Here is a 23631-nt window from a genome sequence, read left to right on the forward strand (position 1 = left end):
AGATCTCTTCAAGAAAATTAGAGATACCAAGGGAACATTTCATGCAAAGATGGGCACAATAAAGGACAGAAATGGTATGGACCCAACAGAAGCAGAAGATATCAAGAACAGATGGCAAGAATACACAGAAGAACTATACAAAAAAGATCTTCATGACCCAGATAACCATGATGGTGTGATCAGTCACCTAGAGCCAGACATGCTGGAATGTGAACTCAAGTGGGCCTTAGGAAGCATCACTATGAACAAAGCTAACAGAGGTGATGGAATTCCAGTTGAGCTATTTCAAATCCTAAAAGATGATGCTGTGAAAGTGCTGCACTCAATATGCTAGCAAATTTGGAAAATTCAGCAGTGGCCACATGACTGAAAAGGTCAGTTTTCACTCCAATCCCAAAGAAAGACAATGCTAAAGAATGTTCAAACTACCACACAATTGCACTCATTTCTCACGCTAGCAAAGTCATGCTCAAAATTCTCCATGCAAGGCTTCAACCGTATGTGAACTGAGAACTTCCAGATGTTCAAGGTGGATTTAGAAAAGGCAGGGGAACAATAGATCAAATTTCCAACCTTCCTTGGATCATCAAAAAAGCAAGAGAGTTCCAGAAAAACATCTATTTCTGGTTTAATGACTATGCCAAAGCCTTTAACTGTGTGGATCACAACAAACTGTGAAAAGTCCTAGAGATGGGAATACCAGACCATCTTACCTGCCTCCTGAGAAATCTGTATGCAGATCAAGAAACAAGTTAGAACCAGACATGGAAAAATGGACTGGTTACAAGTTGGGAAAGGAGTACATCAAGGCTGTATATTGTCACCCTGCTTATTTAACTTCTATCCAGAGTACATCATGTGAAATGCCAGACTGATAAATCACAAGCTGCAATCAAGATTGCCAGAAGAAATATCAGTAACCTCAGATATGCAGATGACACCACCTCTATGGCAAAAAGCAAAGAGGAACTAAAGAGCCTCTTGATGAAAGTGAAAGAGGAAAGTGAAAAACCTGGCTTAATACTCAACATTCAGAAAACTAAGATCACGGCATCCAATCCCATCACTTCATGGCAAAGAGATGGGGAAACAATGGGAACAGTGACAGACTTTATTTTGGGGGGCTCCAAAATCACTGCAGATGGTGACTGCAGCCAGGAAATTAAAAGACGTTTGCTCTTTGGAAGAAAAGTTATGACCAACCTAAACAGCATATTAAAAAGCAGAGACATTGTTTGCTGACAGAGGTCCATCTAGTCAAAGCTATGGTATTTCCAGTAGTCATGTGTAGATGTGAAAGTTGGACCATAAATAAAGTTGAGCACCGAAGAATTGATGCTTTTGAACTGTGGTGTCAGAGAAGACTCTTGAGAGTCCCTTGCACTGTAAGGAGATCAAACCAGTAAATCCTAAAGGAAATCAGTCCTGAATATTCATTGGAAGGAATGAGGCTAAAGCTGAAGCTCAAATATTTTGGCCACCTGATGAGAAGAACTGACTCATTGGAAAAGACCCTGATGCTGGGAAAGATTGAAGACAATCAGAGAAAGGGACAACAGTGGATGAGATGTTGGATAGCATCACCAACTTGATGGACATGAGTTAGAACAATCTCCGGAACTGGTGATGGACAGGGAAGCCTGGTGTGCTGCTGTCCATGCTGTCGTAAAGAATTGGACATGACTGAGTGACTGAACTGAACTGAATACTTCATAAGACTGTGGTAGATATCCTTGAGGGGGGAAAAAGCTCATAAATGAGATTTTTCTCAATAAAGCAGTGACATGATGGAAAGCATGTTGATTTCAAGGGCTTTTGAACTTGGCTTCTCTCTGGTCCCCAAATGTCCCTGAATTATAGTTGAAGAACTAGAAAAGCAAGATACACAAATAAAAGCATTTAGAGGAAGTTCTGGAAGAAGATCTTTCTCCCTGAGGGAATGGTGTAGAAGAAATTTGGAATGCCATCACATAGACTGAGATAGTGTTTAATTTCCAGATAGTGTATCTATCACAAGTCCACACTTCTGAAGTCTGTATCTCTTTTCTTAGAAGCTGGCTTTCCCCTGACCTGAAGTTGTTCTCTGAGCTAGATGATGTTTTTAGGGCCAGTCACTGGAGCCAGAAGGGTACCCTGCAGTTAAACTCAGGAACATTGCCTGATGGAATCAGAAGTTCAACCTAAGTGGGAACTCTTTTGGCCCTAATGTTTCCTGCCATAGCTTCTTTGAATTAGTTTTGGCTCAATTCTGGCAGCTATGCCTTAAGGCATTGAGGTCAGAACCACACTAAGGAATAGATTTTGCCCAAGAATATCTAGTAGTGAAGAATTGTGACTGTGATGTAAGAGAAAACTTACAGAAAGAGTCCTGGAAGCTGACACGATATGTGAGATGGGGCACTCACATGATCAGGGAGGAGGGAAGGAGGCTAGAAAGGCAGAGTGGGAGAGAAGGAATGGCGCTCATTGTCTCTTTGCTTTCTGTAAGGACACACACGAATATATCATGTAGATGGTTGTAAATGTTTTAGAGAATTTTCTGCAAGAATGGAAAACTGTGAGCAGTGAGAAAGGGGTTTATGTTTGAGCCAGTATCCTCCTTTGTGTTATGAAGATTTCTGTTTCTTTTGGGCTTCTGATCTTTTAAGAGAAAAGGTTAGTGATTCTTTCCTGATGCCCATTAGTTCCTGAACTGAACTAAACTGAAGTATAAACAGTTATCAAATAATTCTGAAAGACTTAGTATAAAAAAAGTGACTCTCTACTCTACTCCTCTTTGCTTCCCCAACTCTTCCTCCTCAAAGGCAACAACTTCTGACTCCTTTTCTAGCTGTGTCTTCCAGCTTTGATACATCTCCACTTATCTCCAAATTTCTAATCTTGGTACTTCATTTATTTTTGACATTGTCCTTTGAGGTCCGGATATGGTGGACAGACATGGTAGAAAGGATTTAGCTCTCATGTTCTTCCATCTTCTTTGGCTTTTTTCCCCCTATACTCCCAGTAGGGTTATGGTATAGTTTACTTATTAAGTCAATATTAAGTATTTACATGATTATTATCTGTCCTGATAGTTCTATCATATTATTGTAATGTACTTGGATTATACTCTTACATCTTTCCCTAAAGTTAATAATTGCTTTGCTTTTTTTCACAGTTTTTACATAATTTTTCTTTTACTAATTGCTATTTCTTCTCATATCTTCCAATAATCTCTCACTATAATTTCCCATAAGAGCAATTTCATCAGCTAATATATTAATTCCAATGTGAGTGTGTGTGTGTTTGTGTGTGCACGTGCACATGTGTGGTTATAGAGTACTGAGAGAGACAGATAAACAGACAGGCTCTTCTAAGAGATTCATTCTGCCCTGATTGCTTTTTGGTCCTGCTCTGCAATAATGATCCCAGGACTTCCTTCACTGCCATCCTAGGAATTCTCTTTGGCTTTCTTCTGATATGGATTCCCTATTTCCTGGATTTCATGCCTTCATCTTTTTTGGTGGAATACACTTATGAAGATTAAAAATGGAATAATGACAGCGAAGGGCATGACAGCCCTTAATATGTATATTTAGAGTTGCACTGCTCCAATCTGGTACATATCATCTTAGAGTATTGCTTCATCATAGGGGATTTCTTTCATCTCTCTGTCTCCAGATGTCTTCTGCATCCCATATCATCCTCTTAGTTTATTCTCTCTGTCTCTCGTTTTTGTTGTTGTTGTTGTTGTTGTTGTTGTTTTTGAGTAAACTGTCCTCTAGTGTCTTCTGAGAAAAAGTACAAGGAAGATAAATGTAATAACTTGCATGTAAAAATGTGTTTATTCTACTCTTGCATTTAATTTGTAGTTTCAGTGGGTATAGTATTCTAGGTTGGAAATCCTTTTTTCCCTTGGTATTTAACCATTGTTTTCTAGATTCTGGAGTTACTCTTGAGAAGTACAAAACCATTTTTGACTTATGATTCTTTTTATCTTATTACTTTTATCTATCTTTGTATTCTTCTATATTTCTTCTTGTCTATCTGGAAGCTTGATGGAATTTTCTTGTCCCAGTGTACTATAATTCTCCAGTAGTGTAATTCAATGTTCTTTTTTTTTTTAATTTTCTTTATCATATAAGCATTTTGAGCCCTTCAATCTGAAAATTCATGCAGTGTAAGAAATTGTTCAGTTCTAAGAAAAAACCTTTTTAATTATCATGGTGATGGTTTTTTCCACATGATAGCCTTTTTTATTCTTTGCCTTATTTCCTGGGAGATACCCTTAACTTTATTTTCTAATTCTTCTATTGAAATTTTTATTTATGTTATATTTAATTCTAACAGTCCTTTCTTTGTTTTCTAAATATTCCTTTTTATACTTTCTTCCCAGATGCATTTCATCTCTTTAGGTGTTGACTTTTTATTTTCTTCTCTCTGCATATTGCATGTTTCTCCACATTGCCCTTTTATTCTATTAGTTTGATTTGGTCTTCATCTTTTTGAAAGTTTTCCCCATTTGCCTGATAATACTTTGTGGCCTGTCCATATTTAAAGTAGAAGAAGACTAAAATATGGATGAAATTCCAAGTACTTTGGTTGAACTTGTCAACTTTGAGCTTTTTTATTTATTGTTTAATTTGGTTGGGTCTTTGGTTAGGAAGGGCTTCCCTGGTAGCTCATATGGTAGAGTCTGCCTGTAATGCAGGGACCCCAGATTCAATCCATGGGTTGGGAAGATCCCTTGGAGAAGGGAATGGCAACCCACTCCAGTATTCTTACCTGGAGAATTCCGTGACAGAGGATCAGTGGGCTACAATCCATAGGGTCACAAAGCATTGGACACTACTGAGTGACTAACACTTGATTGGAAAGCCCTGATGTCAATATGTTTAGGCCTTTCCTCTTAGGTTAATCTGATTCCTCAGAGAAGACTCTTCCAGTCTTCTACCTGGAGACTTAAGACCTAACGGCCAGCATCTAGGAGTTAAGTGAGGAAAGAGATTTGGGCATCTTATTTAGGAAGCTTATGTTCTTTAATCCCCCTATTTCAGGTATAATAGTAATGCTTTCAAGTAGATATAGTATGTCTTAGACCAAAGGACTACTTCTCTCCAAAGAATAATCTCCCAATTTACTGCCATGGTGTGTGAGAGATGGTCTCACCCAGCATGCATTGGGGGAAGGGATGAAAGGATTGAAAAGGTTTTAAAGTTGCTTTCAACCAGTTCTACCTTTTGCTCCCAGTTCCAGACGATTTTACGTTACACATCAGTTTACTCTCAGTCCCATGCCCCTGCCTAGCTACTAATCTGGAATTTATATTTCTTAACTCTGCAAAATCAGATACCACACATCGGTATACTGTCAGTTTCCAAAATACATTGTTCCTGGTGTTTTATTTTTTGTTTATTTTGTAGGTCTGTGTCTTTTTAAAAGAAAAAAACTCTGTTGTAGTTTTTGCAGGGCTTAGAGGAGAGAGCAAAATTAGATGTTTGTGTTCAAACTACAATATTCTGGCTCCCATGAATTTTGACCTCTCTCATTGGCCTCAGCTAATTCACTAACAGTATGTAGAATGCCAGTTCAACAAGAGCAAATGGCCAGTTGGCCAAATTATCAATTCATCAAATCATCATTTGAATAAATTTACCTCTTTAACTGTGTAATACTATTTAAAGTGTTTTGAAAACTATTTGCTGCCTAACAGAATTTTAAATAATGTTTTGTTTTCTTTACCCCATCTCTTGCTACTATGAAGGGCAGATAAAGGAAAAGATTAAGGATCATAAAATAAAAGAATAAAAAGAATTTATTCTGGAATATGAGGAATTCTTGTGATTTTATTTAAGAATATATTTTTCAATTATATATTTTAATAATTACACAAGGAAATTCTCTTTGTTGGGGTAAAAGTATATGTTGAAAAATTCTCATTCATTGCATATTAATATTATATAATTAATGTCAATAAAATTCTTTGGACAGAAATATTTATTTTTATGTATTTTTAAGTCTTGTCTAAGAATTCTTTCTCAGCAGATTATTTCATAATTGATACTAGATACAATAAGCTTTTTGTTTAGATAGCTATTTTGCTATCTAAGCAAAAAGAAAAGTTCAACCAGAAAGGAAATAACTTTGCCAGCTGTTGTATTTCTTCTTCATTTGACTTTTTCTATGATGAAGTTCTTATGAATCCTACTCTAGACAATTCTGTTCCCTATATATGTAAAATGAAATTCAAGCTCCTTCCTTGACCTACACTCCCTGCATGAACTGTCCTCTGGACACCTGTACCACTTGTCTCTGCTTTGCTCACCTTGCTCCAATCACACTAGTCTTTCTCTTCCTTGAACTTACCAAGCTTATTCCCACCTTAGCACTTGGCATTTTTTGTTCTTTCTGCTTATAATTCTCTGTTCCAAAATCTTCATATTTGCTCCTTCACATCATCCTTGTCTCAAGTCATTCCCTGACCGCCCAATATAAAGTAGTATAGCATTTATTGTTATCTGAATAATATCCTATTTGTTTACTTATTGATTGGATAGTTAACTTCCCCTTCCTCTAGAATCTACAATCCATGAGAGCAAGGGACATGTCTGTTATCTCCATTGCTGCACCTCCTGCATCTAGAATAGTGTCTGGGGAATAGTAGATACCCAAGAAATATACGGCTGAATGTCAAGTGTTTAAAGTTCTAGAGAATTCAGTGGTCTAGAAGCCCCATGATTGATGGATAAAGGAGGGAACCCATTAAATATGACAATGTGTGAGGACTTTAGGTATCACTTTCTTTCAGAAAGAATGGAGAAGCAAAATTTTCAATCAGAATCAAGAGGGCCTCAAGCAGGAGACCTGTTGAGATATTATTTCACTGGATAATGATCTGTGCTGGCTTTTTTTCATTAAGCAAGAGCTGACTTCAATTTGATATAAATCAGAGTGAATGACCTGTAAGTTGAAAAAGAATTACAAGAATTTACTAGAAATAATTGAGCAGTGATTTATCATTAATGGAAGTATATGCCAATACAAAGTCTCTGCCCCTTCTGCTCACTCCTATCTTTCCTGTAGGAAAAACTTTTCACTTTCCATTTGGCTTTCACCTCTTTTGCTTATTGCCTACTCTTTTTCTTTTAACTAGACCCCTTTCCATCACTTATACAATAACTACTGATATTGGGTTATAAAGAGAGATTTGGTTTTTCTGTCAAACAGCACAGGAGTCAGAAACTATTACCACATTCCTCAAGTATTAAATCTCAAGTTTACTTTATACATATATCTTTGTACATATAAAAATTTCTCTAATTTTTGCCTTTCTACTATTGATATTTGAAAAAATCCAGCTATGGAAAGAAAATATGAGAAATTTTTAAATGGAATGCAATCCCCAAGATTGTGGGGAGGTCTCATTTGGGGGAATGAGTGGTAAATCTTGTAGGATAGTACTAGCCTGGCACTTTAATATAGATCTTCCTTCTGAAATTTCACTGGCCTGCCTGTTCACGACTGACCTTATCCTAGACTCAGAAGTAAGGAAAAGTGACAGAATGGGAATCATTCATTAGTTAAGTCAGTGTCTGAAAACTCCTAGTATAGGACTTTCCCATAAATCCTGAGTTAGCAAATGTTGCTCAGGCTCAAGCCTTGAATGAAGGCTCTCTCTTTCCCCTGGTCCCCAGCTCTAAATTTTGGAACCTATACTCCAAGGTGTGCTTGCAAAGAGGAAAAAAGATAGTGTGGCTCCCCAAGAAGAGCCCTAAGTCCACTTATACATTTACATCTATGTGGAAGAGAATATTAATAAGGGTAGCCGCCCCCTAGGGACTAAGGTCAGCAGAAGCAAAAAAGCAGGAGCGTGCATGGGGTCTGTGTGTGTGTGTGTGTGTGTGTGTGTGTGTGTGTGTGTGTGTTTAGTCGCTAAGTCATGTCTAACTCTTTGCAGTCCATGGACTGTAGCCCGCCAGGCTCTCTTGTCCATGGAATTTTTCAGGCCAGAATACTGGAGTAGGTTGCCATTTTCCTCTTCCAGGGATCAAACCTGTGTTTCTTATGTCTCCTCCTGTCTTAGCAGGCAGGTTCCTTACCATAAGTCCCATCGAGGTCTTTAGAGCTTATATTATTTCCATGTTTTCTAAAGCTTCATGCATAAACATGAAAACAGGCTTTTTTTCACAGATGATGAATACACAGTCCATTTGACTATTATATGATAAACACATTGCTGAGAAAATCCTTACTATCGTTAGAAAACAAACTTTCAAAAATAACATCCATGTAATGGAGCAGTGTAATATATAATAGAAAGAAAAGGTAATCAAGATCCTTGCAAACTAAATTATGAAGTAGGGCTGGTGAGTTGATAATCTCTCTATTAGGACTGTGAAACTGCATTGCTTGCCTTGTCAGCTGAAAGCAAACTACTTCTCATGGTCTTGACTAACAGTTATCAAGAAAAAAGAATTTGCCAGAGCAATATCTGTATACCAGGCACCAGGGGATGTGTTATTTTGATCAAGCATTGAAACCACATTTGGTACAGCAGCTGCAATTATAGTCACCTCCTGGTTAGGCTTATGATAATCCACTCTTGTTCTCCAAGACCCATCTACACTTCTGCACAGATCACATAGATGAGTTTAATGGGGATGTAGTGGGACTCACCACTCCTCCATCCTTCAAGTCCTTGGTGGTGGCACTGATCTTTGCAATCCCTCCAGCAGTGTGGTATTGCTTTGGGTTTGCTACTTTCCTAGAAAGAGGCAGTTCTAGTGGCTTCTGCTTTGCCTTTCCCACCATAATAGCCCTCACTCCATAAGTCAGGAAACTAATGTGGGGATTCTGCCAACTGTTGAGCATGTGTTCTTGAAATGGAGAAGTAACCACAGAATAGGTTTGGTGACCGACTATGCCCTTTCTGAGATGGATCTGAGTTGAAGCTTAATGGACCACCTAATTTGTATAAGCCCCTATTCTGACTGGTGGAACCCAATGACACTTTGGGTCTCCTGGAATTTGTGTCAGTTCAGAGTCAATGTCCAGTAGTGCCTGAAAGTGCTTATTTCATTTTCTCCAGTGCACTGTGACTCTAGTTAAAGAGATATATCTCAAGAGGTTTATTACGAAGAATTGACTAATACAATCATGAAAGTTGTGAAATCCCACAATCTGCCATCTGCGAGGTGGAGACCCAGGAAAGTTGGTGGTATAGTTCTAGTGCAAATCCAAAGCCTGAGAACTGGGACACCAATGATATAAGTCCCGGGATAAAGGCAGGAGAAGACCAATGCCAAGCCTCAAGCAGTCAGAGAGCACACATTCTCTTTTTCTCTGCCTTTTTATTCTTTTCAGGCCTTCAACAGACTGAATGATGCCCACCCACATTGAAATACAGTCTGCTTTACTCAGCATACTTAACCCCAATGGTAATCTCTTCTGGAAATACCCTCACTGACACACCTGGAAATAACACTTAACCAAGTATCTGTGTCTCTTTGGCCTAGTCAAATTGATACATAAAATTAGCCATCACATTTCCATTGCCCCCTATTACCCTGTTAGCTCAGGTTACCATAGCAACCTCTCTCAATCAGACATTTCAGGGTAAAGTATAGGCACACATCTTTAGGAACATGTAAATATAACAACATCCCCCCCCCCAAAAAAAAAATTGATGGCAACATCATCAATTCTACTATTTTGTGAGCATCCAGTCAGGTATATACAAGCCCGCTTCCCCTTTCTAAATACAGCCCCCAGAACCAACAGACCTCCCTCCTCACTTGTCTTGGGACAGTGATGGAAGCTGCTGTGTCCTCTGTGAGAAAGAAGCTGCAAGGAGGGACTAGAGAAAGCAGGCTTGGGATGTTCTGCCATGTCTCCCTCCAATTTTATTTTTTAATACTGTTGGTCTAACTTCAAGATAATAGAAGAAAGCAGAGTCTAAATTTGTGAGGCTGGGAGTAGGAGCTGGGAGTAGGAGCTGGGAGCACGATCTGCTCCTAATTTGTATGCTGCTGCTGCTGCTGCTAAGTCGCTTCAGTCGTGTCCGACTCTGTGCGACCCCATATACGGCAGCCCACCAGGCTCCGCCGTCCCTGGGATTCTCCAGGCAGGAACACTGGAGTGGGTTGCCATTTTCTTCTCTAGTGCGTGAAAGTGAAGTCGCTCAGTCGAGTCCGACTCTTCGCGACCCCATGGACTGCAGCCTACCAGGCTCCTCCGTCCATTGGAGTTTCCAGGCAAGAGTACTGGAGTGGGTTGCCATTGCCTTCTCCGCCTAATTTGTATACCCAAGTCCAATTTAGAAGATAACACAAGGATCTCTCCGGTTCAGATGCGGTGGTCTACCCCATGTTAAAAAGTTTCATTTCTGGGGCTGATTCATGTTGATATATGGCAAAAAACCAACACAATCTTATAAAGCCATTATCCTTCAATTAAAAATAAATCAAGGTTTTGGTGCCACAGCTGGAACCTGGGAGGGGGCGCATTGGTAGCAGGAAGCGAGCTGCGCTGAGGTCGTTGCGGAACCAGCTGATGACCTGCAGGATGAATCACAAGAGAAGAAGCGCATCCCGAGGTAAGCGGAGTGTGCAGCCTGAGCGGAAGGACTCTCTGGACTGGACCCAGCACAACTACTGCGAGAGCTTCCCCCTGAACCTAGAGGCCGTGGTGGACAATGTGGAAAGGACAGATGGTTTACAGCTGTCGGTGGAAGAATTTGCAGAGCGATATGAAAGACCGTTTAAGCCTTTTGTTCTGCTGAATGCCCAAGAAGGCCAGTCCGCGCAGAAGTGAACTCTGGAGTGCCTTAAGAGGAAATCCCAGAACCAGAAGTTCAAGTGTGACGAGGACAAGGACGGGGACTCGGTGAAGATGAAGATGGGATACTACATCCAGTACATGGAGAGCGCTCACAATGACAGTACCCTTTACATCTTTGACAGCAGCTACAGGGAACACCCCAAAAGAAGGAAACTTTTAGAAGACCACAAGGTGCCCAAGTTTGCAGTACGCAAGGGAGAAGCGCAGGCCCCTGACAGGTGGTTTGTGATGGAGCCACTATGCTCTGGAACAGGAATCCACATTGACCCTCTGGAAACCAGTGCCTGGGATGCCTTAGTTCAGGGCCACAAGCACTGGTGCCTATTCCCTACCAGCACACCCAGAGAACTCATCAAGTTGACCCATGAAGAAGGAGGGAACCAGAAAGATGAAGCTATTACCTGGTTTAACATCATCTATCCCCAGATGCAGCTTCCAACCTGGCCACCCCAATTCAAACCCCTGGAAACCTTAAAAAAAACCAGGAGAGACTGTTTTTGTACCAGGAGGCTGGTGACTTAGCAACTAAACAACAACAACAATGAAGAGGTAGAGGATGGAGGTTAGAATGTTGAAAGAAAGTGAAAGTTGCTCAGTTGTGTCTGACTCTTTGGAACCCCATAGACTATACAGTCTATGGGATTCTCCAGGCCAGAATACTGGAGTGGGTAGCCTTTCCCTTCTCCAGGGGAACTTCCCAACCCAGGGATTGAACCCAGGTCTCCTGCATTGCAGGCAGATTCTTTCCCAGCTGAGCCACAAGGGAAGCCCAAGAATACTGGAGTGGATAGCCTATCCCTTCTCCAGGGGATCTTCCCATCCCAGGAATAGAACCAGGGTCTCCTGCATTGCAGGCGGATTCTTTTCCAACTGAGCTATCAGAGAAGATTACTTTGATGAAGCAAAGTAAAAGGCCCAGATGATAAGGAACAGCAAAAGGCCCAGATGATAAGGAACAGACTCTCGACAACTTCTAGGGGAAAACTAAGGCCTCAGTCCAAACATTCATGACACTAAATAAATATCCTATGTTCTAGACAGCTTCCTTTACCCTTACGAATCTATTCCTCACCCTGTTCAGTGCCCAGAGGATGATGCGTGTGGTCCCCCATCATAAGCTTTCTTGCCCTCTGGCTTCCATTTGTGTTCTACCATTTGACTAGAGATGAGAGACAGAACAGAGTTTAAAGTCTGGGTATTTATTCTCCCATCATCCTCTCTGTAAATGTGACCTTATTTGGAAATAGGGTCTTAGCAGATATAATCAAGTTAAGATGAAGTCATACTGGATAAGGGTGGACCCTTATCTAATGACTAGTGTCCTTATAAGAAGGGGGAGATTCGGACACAGACACAGAGAAAAGCCCATGTGATGATGGAGTAATGTGTCTAACAAGCCAAAGAATGCCAGGGATTGCCAGCAACCACCAGAAGGAGAGCTGTATGGAACAGATTCTCCCTCAGAGCCTCCAGAAGGAACTAAACCTGCCAACACCTTGCTTTCAGACTTCTAGCCTCTAGAACTGTGAGGTAATATGTTTCTGTTACTTTAAACTACCTAGTCTATGGTAATTTGTTATGACAGCTCTAAGAAACCAATACATTGATGAGTCATTTAGAAAAGTTTAAGGAAAAGAGTGTGTGTGTGTGTGTGTGTGTGTGTGTGTGTGTGTGTGTGTTAGTCTGTCAGTCTTGTCTGACTCTTCGTGACCCAATGGACTGCAGCCCACCAGACTCCTCTGTCCATAGAATTCTCCAGGCAAGATTACTGGAATGGGTAGCCATTTCCTTCTCCAGGGGGTCTTCCTGACCCAGGGATCGAACCTGGGTCTCCTGCATTGCAGGTGGACTCTTTACCATCTGAGCCACCAGGGAAGCCCTAAACAAAAATAACAAGTAGGAAATATACATAATACTTCCATGGTTTTCATTTTGGTGTATTTCCATTTATTTTTTGCCAAAAAGGAATTTCACATAGCTTTTTCATATTATGTATATAATTATTGATTCTGATTTTTTTCCTTAAAGTTAGTTACATAGGTATTCATGGAGTAAACTACTCATCATAAATATTTTGATGACTGCATAAAATGTCATTATACAGGTGGTCCATATTTTATTTACAATTAGTCTATTGTTGAATAGCTTTTACTTTTTGTTATTGCAGACAATCCATAATGCAGGGTACAATGAGATGAAAGTCTTGTTTCCAGAAGGGATTTAATCTGGCTATTGATGATTGGGGTAGATTAGAGAAATGCACAGGGATACCCCAAAATCAGAGATAAAAGCTTCTCCTGACTAATTAAAAGAGACTGCAAAGGAAAGATTTAGGGTGGGATTAGAGCTTTTCAAGGACAGTTTTTAAGTTACAATAGCAGGGAGAGTTAGCCCTGGAGTTGCCAGGCTACTCAGGATGTTTGGAACAAGATCTGCAGGGACCTCTCCTGGACATGTGCCCCTTGATCACTCCTTTAATAAATCCCAGATGCTCCTGATCCTCTTTAGGCATGTCACTCATTGAGTTCCTAGAGGTATCTTCCTAACTAACCTCCTGAGATTCATTTAGAGTAAAAGCAAAACTCAGTCTGGCCTTAATTGATCTGAAGTAAAGCTGCCTGTTGGGATGTCCACACTTCGAACCTCTGGAGCTCTAAGTAAAAAATGCTAATAAGGCCCTGAGGGTCTCAGATTGATTCTACCTTCTCTGAACCAAGTGCCTCCTCAGTATGCTCAACACTATTACTGGGTTTCCGCGCCCCCTCCCCCACCCCGCCCCGGGAGAAAAGTTTGCAAGTTCCAAGTAATTTCTGTTGGCCTTACTGGGTGTGCTGGGAAATGCTCTGTATTATAATTCATTGGGGAAATAGCAAACTTTTTACTTGAGATTACTAATACTAGAAAAATGTTAATCCATTATTTGTGTCTTTCTTTGGTCTACTTCAGAAAGGGAAGCATGGCAAGCTCATGCCCTAGACAAAGAACTTTTGTAATGAGATTGGAAAACCTCCTTCCCAAAGATGATGAGTCACAGAGAAATTATTCAGTTACCTAATTTATGGAGAAACCTTCCCCTCATCACTGAAGATGCAAATATTCAGATGATTCCCTATCCTTTCATTCTAAATATATATTCAGTCTACTATTCACCAAGTAAGGTGCTGAATATTGTGGGAGATAGATGAATAAAATATAATCTTTGCCTTAAGATAGGTAAAAATCTGACAGGATGGAATAGTCGTTCAATCACTTTAAGAGAGCATGTTATGTACCACAAATGAGGCATAAACAAAAATCAGAGGATGTTCAGCCATGGGGCACTAATACTCAATCTCTTACTAGAGAGATAAGGAAAGGCCTCAAAAAAGATTGGGCTTTAACCTGGTCTCAAATGTTCTTTCCTTTCTTTCCCCATGATCACTGCACCAGATAACATCTTCATTATCTCATTTATTCATTAATACACTCACTTATTCAACATTTTAAAAATATTTATTTATTTATTTGGCTGCATCAGGTCTTAGTTACAGCACACAGGGTCTTTTTTAGTTGTGACATGCAGAATCTTGAGTCACGGCATATGGGATCTAGTTCTCTGACCAGGGATGGAACCCCGACCCCCTGCATTGGGAACACAGAGTCTTAGCCATTGGACCACCAGGGAAGTCCCTCAACATTTTTAACCTACAAAGTACCAGGGTCAAGGCCAGGTGTGGGGATACAACAGTGAGCAACACAGAAATGGTCCTTGTCTTCATTGTGCTTACACTCTAGCTGAGGAGATAAGTAAACCAACAAATGAGATTTATGATAGAATCAAACAAAGATGTAGGTAAAGAACAGCAGGAGGATAAACTTTAGAGAGGGCTTCACTGATAGCTCAGTTAGTAAAGAATCTACCTGCAGTGCAGGAGACCCTGGTTCGATTCCTGGGTTGGGAAGATCTTCTGGAGGAGGGAAAGGCTACCGACTCCAATATTCTGGCCTGGAGAATCCCATGGGCTATACAGTACAAAGACTATACAGTACAGGACTATACATGCAAAGAGTCAGACACGACTGAGCAACTTTCACTTTCAAACTTTAGAGAGGAGAATCACAGAAGGCTTATCTCAGAAAATGATACATAACTAAGACTTAAGGGTTAATTATGAGCTAAGTCATGGCAAAAATCAAGAAAAGAGCATTCTAGGGAGATTTAATAGCATTATCAAAGGCAATAAAATAGGAAAGTGCTTGTAAATTTTTTTTTCTTTTCTGAAATAAGACTCATGGGGCTGGAACATAGTAAATAAAGAAGAAACCAGAATGAGATAAGATTGGAGAAATAGCCAGGAGAATAATACATGGCTTTCAATGCTATTAGGAGTTTAAAATTTATTCTAAGTGTATTAGAAAGTCATTTTTAAGTGAATGTACAATACAAGCTGATTTACATTTTAAGATCAGTCTTGCTGCAATGCAGTAAGGAAGACTGATAAGTAAAGGGTAAGAGAAAAAGTGAGAAGACCAATTAGAAGACTCTAGGATCCCAGGCAAGAGATGATGGTATCTTGGATATGGGTGGTAGAAGGAAAATGTGTGGATTCTGTGTGTAATTTGACAAAAGATTCAACAGGACGTCCTGATGGAGTAGATATGAGGAGTGAGGAAAATGGAGGAATGAAAGGAATTAGGTTTTTTGAATAGCAATTGCATAGATTGGTTTAATAGACTAGTTTCTATCTCCACAATAGGATAATCCCTATCCATTGTCATGTGACTATACATTCCTAACCATTGGATCTGAATTTGACTTTGTGACTTTCTTCAACCTATAGAATGTAGGCAGAAGTGATAGTATACTATGAAACGACTACTCCACAAGACTCTTAAAATTGAAAAATGTACACAGGCTGAATAATAAAGTCCTTTTACTTCCCAAGGAAAAAAAAGAAGTGGTAGTATGCTTAGTATCCTTGAGGTCATCTCATAGTTGCAAAGAGCTTTTTTTGTTAGTTGTTTTAAGAAGAAAATAGAAATAATATCATTAAAATGTCCATACTACCCAAAGAAATCTACAGATTTAATACAATCTCTATCAAGATACCTATGACATTTTTTCATACAAGTAGAACAAAGAATCTTAAAATCAACAAGGAAACACAAAGGCAAATTGCCAAAGCAGTCTTGAGGGAAAGAAGAACAAAGCTGATGTATAGCCCTCTCAGATTTCCAACTATACTACAAAACTATAGTAATCAAAACAGCACTGCACTGGCACCAAAAAGGACACATAGATCAATGGAACAGAATAGAGAGCCCAGAAATAAACCCATGCACCTATAGTTAATTAACCTATAACAAAGGAGACCAAACTATACAGTGGAGAAAAAATAGTCTCTTCAACAAGTGGTTCTAGAAAAACTGGACAGCAACAGGTAAAAGAATAGAGACTAGAACATTTCCTCACACCGTATACAAAAATAAACTCTAAATTGTTTAGAGACCTAAATGTAAGCATGAAACCATAGAATTCCTAGAAGAGAACATATACAGAACACCTTCCAACATAAACCATAGCAATATTTTTTGGATACGTCTCCTAAAGCAAAATAACTAAAAGCAAAAATAAACAAATGGACTAACTAAATTTTAAAGCTTTTGCACAGCAAAGCAAAGCATTAATAAAATGAAAAGATAGCCTACTGAATGGTAGAAAATATTTGCAAATGATAAGACCAGTAAGGTGTCAATATCCAAACTTTGCATACGGCTCATACAACTCAATATCATAAAAATAATCCAATCAAAAAATGAACAGAAGACCTGAATGGACATTTTTCCATAGAAGACATACAGGTGACTAACATGCCCATGGAAAGATGCTCAATATCACTAATTATTAGAGAAATGCAAATCAAAACCACAGTGAGATATCACACCTTTTAGAATGGCTATCATCAAAAAGTCTACAAATAACAACTACTGACAAGGGTGTGGCAAAGGGGGAATCTTGTACACTGTTCGTGGGAATGTAATTTAATGCAACCACTATGGAAAATAGTATGGAAGTTTCTTAAAAAACTAAAAATAGAACTGTCATATAATCGAGCCATTCCTCCTGGGAATATATTCAGAAAAAATGAAAACACTAATTTGAAAAGATACATGCAGCCCAATGTTTGTAGCGGCATTGTTTACAATAGCCAAGATATGGAAGCAATTTGTGTCTATCTTTCTGTTATTGATTCCTAATATAATTTTTTATGATCAAATAACATAATTTGAATGATTTAAGTTCTTTAAAATTCCTTATTTACTGCCCAAAATAAGGTCTATCTTGGTGAAATCTGCTTGTGCCACTGGAAGGGATGTGTATATTGTTAATGCTAGGTTTCAGTTCAGTCGCTCAGTCATGTCCGACTTTTTGCGACCCCATGAATCGCCGCACACCAGGCCTCCCTGTCCATCACCAACTCCTGGAGTTTACTCAAACCCATGACCATTGAGTCAATGATGCCATCCAGCCATCTCATCCTCTGTCGTCCCCTTCTCCTTCTGCCCCCAATCCCTCCCAGCATCAGGGTCTTTTCCAACGAGTCAACTCTTCACATGAAGTGGCCCAAGTACTGGAGTTTCAGCTTCAGCATCAGTCCTTCCACTGAACACCCAGGACTGATCTCCTTTAGGATGGACTGGTTGGATCTCCTTGCATTCCAAGGGACTCTCTAGAGTCTTCTCCAACACCACAGTGCAAAAGCATCAATTCTTCGGTGCTCAGCTTTCTTCACAGTCCAACTCTCACATCCACGCATGACCACTGGAAAAACCATAGCCTTGACTAAACGGACCTTTGTTGGCAAAGTAATGTCTCTGCTTTTTAATATGCTGTCTAGGTTGGTCATAACTTTCCTTCCAAGGAGTAAGCGTCTTTTAATTTCATGGTTGCAATCACCATCTGCAGTGATTTTTGAGCCCCAAAAAATAAAGTCTGCCACTGTTTCCACTGTTTCCCCATCTATTTCCCATGAAGTGATGGGACCAGATGCCATGATCCTAGTTTTCTGAATGTTGAGCTTTAAGCCAACTTTTTCACTCTCCTCTTTCACTCTCCTCTTTTCACTAAAGAATCTATCAATAGGTTCTTTAGTTCCTCTTCACTTTCTGCCATAAGGGTGGTGTCATCTGCATATCTGAGGTTATTGATATTTCTCCCGGCAATCTTGATTCCAGCTTATGCTTCTTCCAGCCCAACGTTTCTCATGATGTACTCTGCATATAAGTTAAATAAGCAGGGTGACAATTACAGCCTTGACGTACTCCTTTTCCTATTTGGAACCAGTCTATTGTTCCATGTCCAGTCCTAATTGTTGCTTCCTGACCTGCATATAGGTTTCTCAAGACTCAGGTCAGGTGGTCTGGTATTCCCATCTCTTTCTGAATTTTCCACAGTTTATTGTGATCCACACAGTCAAAGGCTTTGGCATAGTCAATAAAGCAGAAATAGATGTTTTTCTGGAACTCTCTTGCTTTTTCAATGATCCAGTGGATGTTGGCAATTTGATCTCTGGTTCCTCTGCCTTTTCTAAAACCAGCTTGAACATCTGGAAGTTCGCTAGGTTTAGTTCTATAAATGTCACTTTGGTTAACATGAGTGATAGAGTTGTTGAGGTCTATTATATTTGGGGATATGATGTACTTGTAGAAGATTACTAAAACATTTCCAACTGTAATTGTGTATCTGTATTTTTCTCCTAGCTTTATTTACTTTTGCCTCATGTATTTTGGAGTTATTTAACTAAGTCGTATTTGACATGCAATATTTGTTTCAGATGTAAAACAAAGTATGCAGGTTCAATTTTTTTTAATTTATACATTATGAAATAATCACCATAATAAGTCCAGTTACCATACAATGTTGTTACAATATTAATGACTCTGTTTCCTATGTGTACATTACAACCCCATAACTTATTTACTTTATAGCTGGAAGATTGTACTTTTACCTATTTTATCCATCCCTGCACCCACCTTTTTTCAGGTAACCATCAGGTTTTTTCTCTTCATCTATGAGTCTGTTTCTGTTTTATTTTGTTTGCTCATTACTTTTGATTTTTAAGATTCTACATATGAATGAAATTGTACACTACTTGTCTTTGTCTGATTTATTTCACCTAGCTTAATACCCTAAGGGGTTCCCCAATGGCTCAGTGGTAAAGAATTCATCTGCAGTGCAGGAGATGCAGGTTCTATCCCTGGATCAGAAAGATCCCCTGGAGAAAGAAATGGCAACCCACTCCAGTATGCTTGCCTGGGAAATACTATGGGCCAAGGAGCCTAGTGGGCTCCAGTCCATGGGGTCGCAGAAGAGTTGGATAGAACTTGCAGCTAAAGAACAAATAACCTAAAGGTCCATCCCTGTGGATTTGATTTGTATTTCCCTGGTGATTAGTAATGTTGAGCATCTTTTTGTTTGCATTTATATGTCTTCTTTGGGAAAATGTCTATTCAGGTCCTCTGCCCAATTTTTTTTTAATTTGTTTGGCTGCACCTGGTCTTAGTTGCAGCTCGCAGGATCTTCATTGTTGCACGTGATACAGGCTCTCAGTTGCAGCATGTGGAATCTAGTTCCCTGACCAGGGATTGAAACTGGGCCCCCTGCATTGGGATCACAGAGTGGACCACCAGGGAAGTCCCTGACCAATTTTTTTACGTTGTATGAGTTATTTATGTATTTTGGATATCAACCACTTATCAGATATGTAGTTTACAAATATCTTCTTCCACTTGGTATCTTCTACTTTTTGTTTGTGTTTCCCTTCAGTGTACAAAAACATTTAGTTTGATGTAGTCCATTTGTTTATTTTAGCTTTTGTTTCCCTTGCCTAAAGAGATGTATCAAAAAAATATATTAAGAACTATGTCAGAGAATGCTATGCCTATGTTTTCTTCTAGGAGTTTTATGATTTCAGGTCTTACATTTAACACTTTAATCTATTTTGAGTTTAGTTTTGTATATAGTGTAAGAAAGTGGTCCAGTCTCATTCTTTTTCTTGTAGCTGTCCAATTTTTCCAACACCATTTATTAAAGACTGTCTTTTCCTCATTGTATATTTTGGCCTCTTTTGCCAAAAATTAATTGACCATATAAGTATAAATTTATCTCTGGGCTCTATGTTCTGTTCCACTGATCTATGTGTTTCTTTTTGTGCCAGTACCATTCTCTTTTGATCATTATATTTTTGTAGTACAGTTTCAAGTCTGGGAGTGTGATACCTCCAACTTTGTTCTTATTTCTCAATATTGCTTTGGCTTTTGTAGTCCCACACAAAATTTAGGATTAATTTTTTCTAGTTCTGTGAAAAATTCCGTTGGTATTTCGATAGGGATTGTATTGAATCTGTAGGCTACTTTGAGTAGTATGGACATTTTAATTATATTGATATTGATTCTTCTAATTCATGAGCATAGTATATCTTTTCACCTGTATTTTTCAGTTTCTTTCCTCAGTGCCTTATAGTTTTCAGAGTGCAGGTCATTCATATTCCTAAGTAATTTATTCTTTTGATGCAGTTTTAAATGAAATTGCTTTATTTATTGCTTTTTCTAATAGTTTATTATTAGTGTACAAAAATGCAACAGATTTCTGTATATTAACTTTGTATCCTGCAATGATTGGTTCTAATCATTTTTTTTGTAGAGTCTTTGGGATTTTATATATTCAGTATCATGTAATCTGCAAATTTACATGGGGCTTCCCTGGTGGCTCAGTGGTAAAAGAATCTGCCTGCAACGCAGGAGACTCGGGTTCAACCCCTGGGTCGGGAAGATCCCCTGGAGAAGAAATTGGCAACCCACTCCAGTATTCTTGCCTGGATAATTCCATGGACGAGAAGCCTGGCAGGCCACAGTCCATGTGGTTGCAAAGAGTCAGACACGACTGAGTGCCTAACATACACATACACACACACACACACACACACACACACACACACACACACACACAATGAGCAAACAGTGACAGTTTTTACTTCTTCCTTTCCAATTTGGATGAATTTTATGAGTTTTCTTGCCTAATTGCTCTGACTAGAACTTCCAATACAATGTTGAATAAAAGTGGCAAAAGTAGGCATCCTTGTCTTGCTCCTGATCTTGGAGAACTAAGTATGACATTAACTGTGGGTATTGTATTGAGATATGTTCCCTCTATACCCACTTTGTTAAGAGTTTTTATCATAAATGAATGTAAATTTTGTCAAATGCTTTTTTTGTCACTAGTACAGCCACTATGGAGAACAGTGTGGAGATTCCTTAAAAAACTGGAAATAGAACTGCCATATGACCCAGCAATCCCACTGCTGGGCATACATATGGAGGAACCAGAACTGAAGAGACACATGACCCCCACTGTTCATTGCAACACTGTTTACAATAGCTAGGACATGGAAGCAACCTAGATGTCCATCAGCAGACGAATGGATAAGGACGTTGTGGTACCTATACACAATGGAATATTACTCAGCTATAAAAAAGAACACATTTGAGTCAGTTCTAATGAGGTAGATGAAACTGGAGCCTCTTAAACAGAGTGAAGTAAGTCAGAAAGAGAAACACCAATGCAGTATATTAATGCACCACCTCATGCAAAGAGTTGACTCATTGGAAAAGACCCTGATCCTTGGAGGGATTGGGGGCAGGAGGAGAAGGGGACGACAGAGGATGAGATGGTTGGATGGCATCACTGACTCGATGGACATGGATTTGAGTAAACTCCGGGAGTTGGTGATTGACAGGGAGGCCTGGCGTGCTGCGATTCATGGGGTCGCAAAGAGTCATGACTGAGCGACTGAGCTGACTGAACTGAACTGAACTGAAGGGACTTAGAAAGACAGTAATGATGACCCTATGTGCAAGACAGCATAAGAGACACAGATGTAAAGAACAGACTTTTGGATTCTGTGGAGAAGGTGAGGGTGGGATGATTTGAAGGAATAGCTTTGAAACATGTATATTACCATATGTAAAATAGATGAACAGTCCAAGTTCAATGCATGAAGCAGGGCACTCAAAGCTGGTGCTCTGGGACAACCCAGAGGGATGGAGTGGGGAGGCAGGTGGGAAGGATGTTCAGGATGAGGGGACACGTACACCCATGGCTGATTCATGTCAATGTATGACAAAAACCACCACAATACTGGTAAAGTAATTAGTCACCAATTAAAATAGGTAAATTAATTTAAATTTAAAAAGGAGATGATCATGATCATATTATTTTTATCCTTCATTTTGTTCATGTATCACATTGATCAATTTATGAATGTAAAATCATCCTGCATCCCTGAAATGAATCCCATTTGCCCATGATTATGATTTTTAATGTTAATTTCAGGTTTCTAGTATTTTGTTGAGAATTTTCATATCTATGTTCATCAAGGTTTTTGGCTGGTAATGTTATTTTGTATTGTCCTTGTCTGGTTATGTAATCCTTCCCATAAAATGAGTTTGAATATATTCCTTCTTCAATTTTTTGGAATAATTTGAGAATAATAGGTATTAAATCTTCTTTATATGTTTTTGTAGAATTCACCTGTAAAGTACTCTGGACCTGGGATTATGAAGAGCAAGTTTGTTTTTTTTTTTTTTACTGATTTAATTTCATTTCTAGTAATTGGTCTATTCAACTTTTCAATTTTTTTATGACTTAGCCTGGAGAAATTATACGATTCTAGGAACTTATTCATTTCCTCCAGGCTAATTTATTGACATTTAAGTGTTCATAATATTCTCTGATAATCCGTAGTATTTCTGTAGTACTAGTTGTAATTTCTCCTTTTTAATTTCTGGTTTTATTTATTTGAGGTGTCTTTTTATCTTGGTGAGTCTGGCTAAAGGCTTTGCTTCTTTGTTTGTTTATATTTTCAAAGAATCAGCTGTTAGTTTCATTGATTTTTTTTAAGTTTCCTTTTTACTTATTCCCACTTTGACATTTATTATTTCCTCCTACCAGTTTTGGTCTTTGCTTGTTCTTTTTCTAGTTTCTTTAAATGTACATTTAGATTTTTATTTGAGAATTTTTGCTTTCTTGTGGTAGGTCTGTATAGTCACTATAAACTTCTTAAAACTGCTTTTGCTGTGTCCTGTCAGTTCAGTTCAGTTCAATTCAGTCACTTGGTCATATCCAACTCTTTGCTACCCCATGGACCGCAGCACGCCAGGCCTCCCTGTCCATCACCAACTCCCGGAGTCCATCCAAACCCATGTCCATTGAGTCGGTGATGCCATCCAACCATCTCATCCTCTGTTGTCCCCTTCTCCTCCTGCCTTCAGTCTTTCCCAGCATCAGGGTCTTTTCCAATAAGTCAGCTCTTTGCATCTGGTGGCCAAAGTATTGGAGTTTCAGCTTCAGCATCAGTCCTTCCAATGAATACCCAGGACTGATCTCCTTTAGGATGAACTAGCTGGATCTCCTTGTAGTCCAAGGGACTCTCAAGAGTCTTCTCCAACACCACAGTTCAAAAGCATCAATTCTTTAGCACTCAGCTTTCTTTATAGTCCAACTCTCACATCCATACATGACTACTGGGAAAACCATAGCCTTGACTAGATGGACCTTTGTTGGCAAAGTAATGTCTCTGCTTTTCAATATGCTGTTTATATTGGTCATAACTTTCCTTCCAAGGAGTAAGCACCTTTTAATTTCATGGCTGCAGTTACCATCTGTGGTGATTTTGGAGCCCAAAAAAATTAAGTCTGACACTGTTTCCACTGTTTCCCCATCTATTTCCCATAAAGTGATGGGACCAGTTGCCATGATCTTAGTTTTCTGAATGT

The 23631-nt window shown here is 39.2% G+C and overlaps 1 pseudogene; it reads left to right on the plus strand.

Annotated features, from left to right (window-relative positions):
* Window positions 1-10483: 10483 nt before the first annotated feature.
* Window positions 10484-11335, plus strand: LOC110146743 (bifunctional arginine demethylase and lysyl-hydroxylase JMJD6 pseudogene; annotated as a pseudogene).
* The last annotated feature ends 12296 nt before the right edge of the window (window positions 11336-23631 follow it).

This window comes from Odocoileus virginianus, chromosome 24 (genome assembly GCF_023699985.2).
Source record: "Odocoileus virginianus isolate 20LAN1187 ecotype Illinois chromosome 24, Ovbor_1.2, whole genome shotgun sequence".
NCBI lineage: Eukaryota > Metazoa > Chordata > Mammalia > Artiodactyla > Cervidae > Odocoileus > Odocoileus virginianus.